Below are 8,170 nucleotides of genomic sequence, written 5' to 3' on the forward strand. Positions count from 1 at the left end.
TCGCTATACAGATCCTTAAAGAAGTTCACCACAATGCTTCTCACCGTGTCAGGGTCCTCCTGCTATCTCCATTGTTCATCCTTCAAACTCTGAATTGTGTTTTTTCTTCTGCGAATAATAGTTGGCAGATGGAAAAATTTCGTATTCCCATCCCCGTATTTCAACCATTCAACCTTTGCCCTTTGATGCCATATAATTTCTTCTTGTTCCAGAATTGTATTATACTTAACAATTAGCTCTTTTTCAAGTTTTTGTAGGCGATGTGATGGCGCCCGTGAGAGGCTCCTTTGGATTCCATTAAGTCTAGCCTGACATCTTCTCTTCCTCCTGATTATGTTACCAAATATCTCCCTGTTCCAGTTTTTGATTCTTTCCGTAAAATTCTTCACATTCTCCAGCAAGTCCTACATCAAGTTAAGTTACATTCTTCACATTCTCCGTAGTTAAGTTACTTTACTACCCTTTGATCCAGTCAAACATCAAGTTTGTTAACACGCTTAAAAAGGCAATGTAACGGCTAAACTGCCCACGTTTTAGAGATGCATGCCCAAAATGGCCCATAGTTGCTACAAAGGGGAAACAATTAATTACAAAGAAAAATCATCACTTAACAAGATAAATCAATGTAACCATGAGTTATTCTGCAACCGTACATAGTAATTTTTGCTATATTTTGGAATAATATTGCTACAACCGTACAACCATGAGCTATTCTTGGGATAATATTGGACATTTTTTTTGCTATACCCACGAAATTATAGTGCTCTTATCATCAACTTAATTATAATAATCCCCAACCAAATTGATAACTAAACACATATATAATCATACTTCTACTCTTCCTGCACGTGGTTTTTCTTTTTGTCTTTTTTTTTTCCTTTTCCTTTTGATCTGGTCTGTTGAGTATGGTACAACTAGAGTTAGGTTTGAAATAATACATTCCAGTTCCACAGCTTTCTCTCTACATTCATCTTTGGCTCTTATCTTCTTTTTCCCTAACACTAGGCTTAACCCAAAAATCGGAAACAAATCTATCAAAATCTCTCTCTGAAACCCTTATCCTCCATTCTCTTTGTCGCTTTTAACAAAATGCATTATTTCACTTCTCTCCCTCAGAGGAAATGGTTTGAGCCAGAAATATTTGCCTCTGTTTTGCCTCTCTCACTATCATCACATTCCTATTCTAGTGCAGTTTGTTCGCATATTTTATGTGTCCAATAATTTTCCCTTTTTATGAGCTAAACATAGCAAGTTATTTGATTATTTCTGATATTTTCTTGTCTTTCATGCCTTCTACAAATACCATGCGGGATAGGTTCATTACCAAGAAAGTCTGCAAGAGGTTCTACAAGGTGATTCGATCTTTTGTTAATGTCAAATGTTTGATTTTGCCATTTCTTTAACACTTCTTAGACTGTCAAAACCTAGATATTTTGATCTTTCCTTAACACATTGCTCATATTCTGTTTTATTTATGGTTGTTAAGTTTTTTACCTTCCTTGTCTTTTTGATAAGTGTATATTTTACGTGTTTTAAGTGTGTTTTATTAGTTAGTTTTGGCATGTTTTAACTACTTTTATAACTAATTAACTAAGTTTCTAGTGAAAATATGCATTTATGGTTTTTAAGTATAAAAATTGCATTTTTATGAATTTTAATGGTAAAAACTTCATGTTTTTATAGGTTAATAATTCAATCATCAATTGGAGTGATTTGAGAAGATAATTGGATGATTGATGATGGTTTGAAGTGATAAAAAGAGAATATGAAGTGCAAGAGAGGAAATGCAATCAAGAATAAAGGAAAGCAAGTTTCACAGCTTTGACACCTTTTAGTAGTTCGACTATAGCTTGAGTTACAAGTTTCGGATTGAAATGATTCTTATACCATTTTGAAACTAAGAGTAGATCTACGTTTGGTATGAAAACATCGAAATCCAGTTCGGTCGTTTTCCTGGTCCAAAAGTCGAAGTACAGAAATACAGCTCTCCTGTCGAAAGCTGAAACAGAGCTCTGACCAGTTGAGGGCATTTTGATCATTTCTCAGTCCACAAAGCTGCAAATTGGATGATTCTTGAGGCATTGGAAAGCTAACTCATAGGGCTACAACCTTCATATTTGCCTAAGAGCTAGTTCGGCCACTATCATCAAGAAAATAGCAATTGAAGCAGTGTCAAATTAACATAAGTGAAAACGCGACTCCTGAATACGTGGCTTGAAGTCGCGTATTCCTCAATTTCGGCTGCAAATTGCTCTACAACTTGTGTTTTGTTCACATAACTTTTTTTGAACCATTTTCCTGCAAGAATATCGGTGGAAACAACCCAAGACCGCTGCAAAAAAAGCTTTACAACTCATTTCTAACTTGTTTGTGGGTTCAAGGGATGATTAAACACTTTGTCTCTTGCATGAATTATCTCTATAAATAGAGGCCTTTCAACAAATATATCAATTTTCACATGAATACGAAGGGATGCATTCAATTCCAACCAACCTTACCCCCACACTTAAATTATACATTGTCCTCAATGTAAAAAAGTAAAGGAAAAGAAAAGGAATACACCCCTAACATAGTAGGTGATTTGTCGTGGTTACGCACCGTTGATTTCCAAGTCTTTATTAAAAGTGCTCACTTTACCTTTATTCTTCAAATCTACAAAATGAAAACAAATACACTTAAAACACACCCAAAATACAAAAAATTTAACAAATCATTGGGTTGTGTCCCAACAAGCACTTGTTTATAGTCATTAACTTGATTATTTTACCTCATTATTAAGGAGATTTTGTTAAAGAGTAATCCACCAACTCAGGTCGTGGTGGATCTACAAATGGTGGTTCGAATGAATAAGCCACATATCCGAAAGATAAGAGAGTAGGAAGGAATATACCTGTCCCAATGTTTCATAGATTTCACCTTGTTTATACGTCACTTGAGAACTTTTCAAAGGATATGCTGCAGGAATTACGTGTTCAATCATGTCTTTGGAACATGTAGGTACTAAATATTCCTCAAGAGAGGTAACAAATGTATCATTCAAGGTTACCTCTTGAATTTCAAATCAGCCCCAAAAACAATATCACAAGGGATGGAGGGATGGAAGTAATATCATAATCATCTTCAAAACACAAGTTACTTCCACATGCAATACCTATACCACTATTTCTAGAAACAAATTGCATAGAATTAGATGAAATATTTTCACATAATTCATGTAATTGGTCTTGTATTTTACCAAAGTGCAAAGTCAATTCTTCTATTCTATTCTCAATCATTGCAAAATGGTCGGATATCACATTATCCACTTTATTAGCAAATTTTTCTATAGTTCGCTCCCAAGGTGGTTTAGATCCATAAGCTAATTTTTCTATGACTTGATCAGAATCGCTCAGTAGCCTTTCTATAGGTAACTCCCATGATGGCTTTGAATCATATTGGATAGGATAGGAATGGAAATCATAAAAAACTTAAAGAATCATTAGAAGCAAAATGGTCATACCAACCATAGTCATGCAAATTACCCCAATTAGAGTCATAGTGATAAACATAAGAAGTGCAATGCCCAAATTCGTCAAAATGACCCACATATTATGCTTGCTTATATTGGTAATCAACATGATAATCTTCACACGAGACACAAACCATATGATTTGAATTCAAGGCGTTAACATTCCTATATTTTTCAACAAAATGTATCAAATTGTCCAATTTAGCATTTAACCTCAACATGCCATCATCAAAGGTCAAACCTACGAGATTTCCTTGCACTCCATTATCATGCATTGTGCATTGAAAGTTCCGTGGATCATGCTCCCAAATTGCTTCTCTCACTCATTGTCCTTCAAAATGACCTATCTTCCTCATTTCATAAAAATGCCTTCAAATACCTCAAAAGTAAGATTAGGCAAGAAAGATAGATACTAGTAACACATGAGCAAAACGAAACACAATAAAACAAATTACACACAAACACAAATGAAAAAAAATAGGGCAAAAATAGCATAAGAAATCAATAAAAAAAATCTCTAAACTAATAGAGTCACTCTTCACGCCGATATTGCCACAAATCTTTTCAGGCAATGGCGTCAAAAACTTGACGAGTATGAGGTATGAATATAATAATAAAACTCAATCCACTGTCAAGTTTTAAATTTATAATTTCCTAAACTACTCCACACGTGATTTTTCGCAAGTACATGGATAGTGAATGAATATAAACTAATTAGGTTCGAACCCACAGGAAAGACAGATAACTACCAGCACTACTAAAATTTCTCTATTATTTAGACTATAGACAAATTAAAACAAACAAATCTAAGCTTCTTATGGAAAGAAAAATACAAATGAAAACTCCCTGAATAAGGGAATCTCTATCTACTCATGTTAGTGCAACTTTTCAACTAAATTAGTACTAAAACCTCGGCTAAATTATGGCATAATTTCCTTATGTACATGATACCCGCTTTCGCTGGTGTACCAATTATACCTATAACTAAACCATACTTACTTTCGTGGTTATGAAATTAACTACCAGCTCATTTACTTTTATGAAATTACTACAAAAAAAGCCACAAAGGTGAACCTCTACTATCGTGAATGTACTCCCTAAATTTAGCACTTCTATGAGCTAGTGTCTAATTCCAATTTTCGTTACAAATCCAACAGCTTGAGATTATCACAATTAATGGCCAGTTAATCATGATTTTGAAAACTAAAGTACTAAATAACTGTATCAAGATAATAGTCCAGAATAACTAAGAAATCAACACATAGCAATCATAAACAGTTCATCCAAATATCTAAGACATAAACTTTAAAACAACATCACAAACATAATATCCAAAACTTGTATTAACAAAACTTAGAATTCAATACAAAGATAAAAAGGTAGAGAGAAGAAAAAACCCATGTCACTAGAGCTTCTTGAACCTCTCCATTTTCATCTCCCTTGGCCTTCTTGTTGAAGCAATACAAGAGTGGATGAACACAAACTAGAATATCCTACACTAAAACAAGAAAATGTGGAGAGAGCTACATTAGTTGATGGTTTGTGTCTTGCCTTAAAGGGCAAGACACAACCCCTTTGGTTTTCCTTCTTTTCTGCAAAGCTATCTCTCTCTCTAAACTAACTAGAAACTAAAAACTCCTTTACTAAACAAAGCTTCATCTATTTATAATCTTCCCAACTCTTCCACAAAAATTTTCTTTTTGTCTTGAAGAGTCAAAAAGGTGCAATGGAGTGACATAAAGTTGACAAAAGTTGATGTTTTGGGTCCAAAAAGTGGCTGCCAAAACGTTATAGATGCTGGAAGAAAGAAGGATGAAACCTAGCCGCAAGTTGTGCAAATTGCGCAACTTGCAAAAGTTTCCCGCTCAAGTATCCGACGCGATATGTGAAATGAATTTCACTATCCGGTGTCGTATACTACTAAACACTCTTTTTCAAAAAGTCGTTTGAAGAGTATCTGGTGTTATTATCTAGCTTGATTCCTTCTATCCAATGTCATATATTGCTCAACACCCTTTCTATTGCAAAACTTTCTAGCGGGTATCTAGTTTGGGGTCTAATTCGAAAATCATTGTCAAGTCCCATATACTCTCATCCAATCTGGTGATGATTTTTTGTAACCGGTCCTGGATTGTTCTTGCTCCTTCATTCCTATAAAAAATAATAAACTTTAACAGGTAAAACAGGATAAGTCTTCTCAAAGTTATTCAAAAGCATCAAATATTGCCAAAATGGTCATTCATATTGTTTTAGGAACTCAAAATTAGTTATAAATAAACTAAAATATGCATGATCTATTAGGCAAAATGGACACTTGTCACAAGATGAGCTGCTAATAGATAGAAATGAACAAGGGTGAGAGAGTGAGATTCCTTGAGCTTCTTCTTGAATTCTTGAAGTTGGTTCTCATTATCATCAGTGTCATGTCCTGGAGGTTTTGCAAAAATAATGCCCCTCTGCATATATGGTGCAAAAACATGACATAGATCGAGTGGTGACAAGTACAATGGTTGTTTTGACTCTTCTGGAGTGTACTTTGGTTTGATTAAACATTGAGACACACATTGGATTGCCGGAGACTATGTTCCTATTACACCTGTATCACTGTTAGACCTCAGATGGAGCAATTGCCACAGCTTCAACTTTGTACATCTTCATACCATAAGACTGCGGCAACTTTATATATAGTAATATGCTCTGTATCTTCAAGCAGGGAACGAAGTTCAAAATCTTAAAAAAAAAATTCGAACTTGCTCTAGAAGCCATACATGTAATAGAATTTTACGTGCAGCATCAATTGTCATGAACCACGCCATGCACATTTCTTTTCTACTTTCTTCCACTCATTCAAGGTTCATCCATTTGTAGTGGTATTTGATAATTAATTGATACACTTAATGCGTTTTTAACAAGTGTGGTTGTAACTACAACGAATAGCTAATACCTGAGCTTAGTGACGTGCGCGGGGTATACTTATACAATAAGTTCATTCACAATCAAGTTTTACATTTATAACCTCCTAAATACCCCACAAGCGATTTATCGGAAGTATACGAATCGTGAGCGAGTATAGGGTATTAAGGGTCGATCCCACAGGGAAGAGTGCAATTACCGGTGTTTTTCAAACTCTTTTATTATTTAGACTACCACAAATATAAAATTTATGAAAATAACACTAGAAAACTCCTAGAGATATGGAATTCCTTACTACTCTTGCAAATGAAATTATCGATTAAGTGAATGTTATTATCTTGGCTAGTTATGGCGTAATTTCCTCATGTATGTGAAACCTACTCTCGTAGTGAATCATCTATACTTGTAAATAAGTCATACCTACTCTCGTGGTTATGAATTAAATACAAGCTCATTTCTTCTATGAAATTACATGAACAAATCACTTAAGCCACATTGGTGCACCTCTACTCTCGTGAGTGTACTCCCTAGGTTTATCACTTCTTTGAACTAGTGTTAAATTCCAATTCTCATTGCAAATTTAACACCTTTAGATAATCACAATTAATGGCCAGTTAATTATGATTAGAAAATCAAAAGTGATAAATAACTTTCTCAAAATAATATCACCAAGTAGTCAAGTAAACATCACAAACAAAATATAGCAAGTTCAACCATAACTCTAGCCATAAACTTTAACTAAACATAATAAAAACACAAAGCCAACTTGTATTATAATTAAATATGAAATCCAATACAAGAGAGAAAGTAGTAGAAGAGATATCACCCTTGTCACATGAGATCAACCTCTCCATCTTTGCTCCTCAATCTTCATCCAAATCTAACTACAAATACAAGATGGATAAACTACTCTACCTATACTATATTAATGAACAAAGGAAACTCTAGTGAAAACTACATTTCTGGTGAGTTTCTCTAGCCTTCTCCCAAGTTATTCTGAATCTTGCAAGTCCATGACTATATATAGGTGAATGCAATCAGGAAATGAGGCTTGAAACATCCCTTTTACATCTGCTAATTGGTTGTCATACGTTCATCCATAGCTGTAAATTATTGAAGGAGAAAACAGGTTGTACCAGTGGAGAGCAGCTATTTCTGACTAGAATCTGGCTACTTCAACTATTATTTTCTCTATGATTGCAGCTGAATTGGCTCTTGTGCAAAACATAAAAGTTGTAGTTCTTTGACTTAGCTTTCCAATTCATCAAGAATCATCCAATTTGGAGTTCTGAGGACCAAGATATGATAAAAATACCACTGACTGGTCAATTCCGCGTTTTCCGCGTTTTCAGCTTTCAGCAGCAGACTTTTACTCCTGTATTTTGACATTTTGACCAGGAAAACAGCCGAAGTGGACTTTGATGTCTTCATACCAAATGTAGATATGTCTCTTAGCTTCAAAAATGGTTCAAGAATCATCTCAATCCAATGTATGTAGCTCAATATATAGCCAAAATACCAACAGATGCCAAAGCTGACTTTTGTTTGATTCTTTTGTTCTTAAATTGCATTTCTCAGCTGAGTTGAATTTCGGTATTTCAACTTTTGGACTATGAAAACGGCTGAATTAGATTCTGATGTCTTCATACCAAATTTAGATCTATCTCTTAGCTTCAAAATGGTATAAATATCACCTTAATCCAATTTGTGTAGCTCTAGATATAGTTAAAATACCAAAACGTGTCAGAG

This window comes from Coffea arabica, chromosome 3e (assembly GCF_036785885.1).
Source record: "Coffea arabica cultivar ET-39 chromosome 3e, Coffea Arabica ET-39 HiFi, whole genome shotgun sequence".
Taxonomy (NCBI): Eukaryota; Viridiplantae; Streptophyta; class Magnoliopsida; order Gentianales; family Rubiaceae; genus Coffea; species Coffea arabica.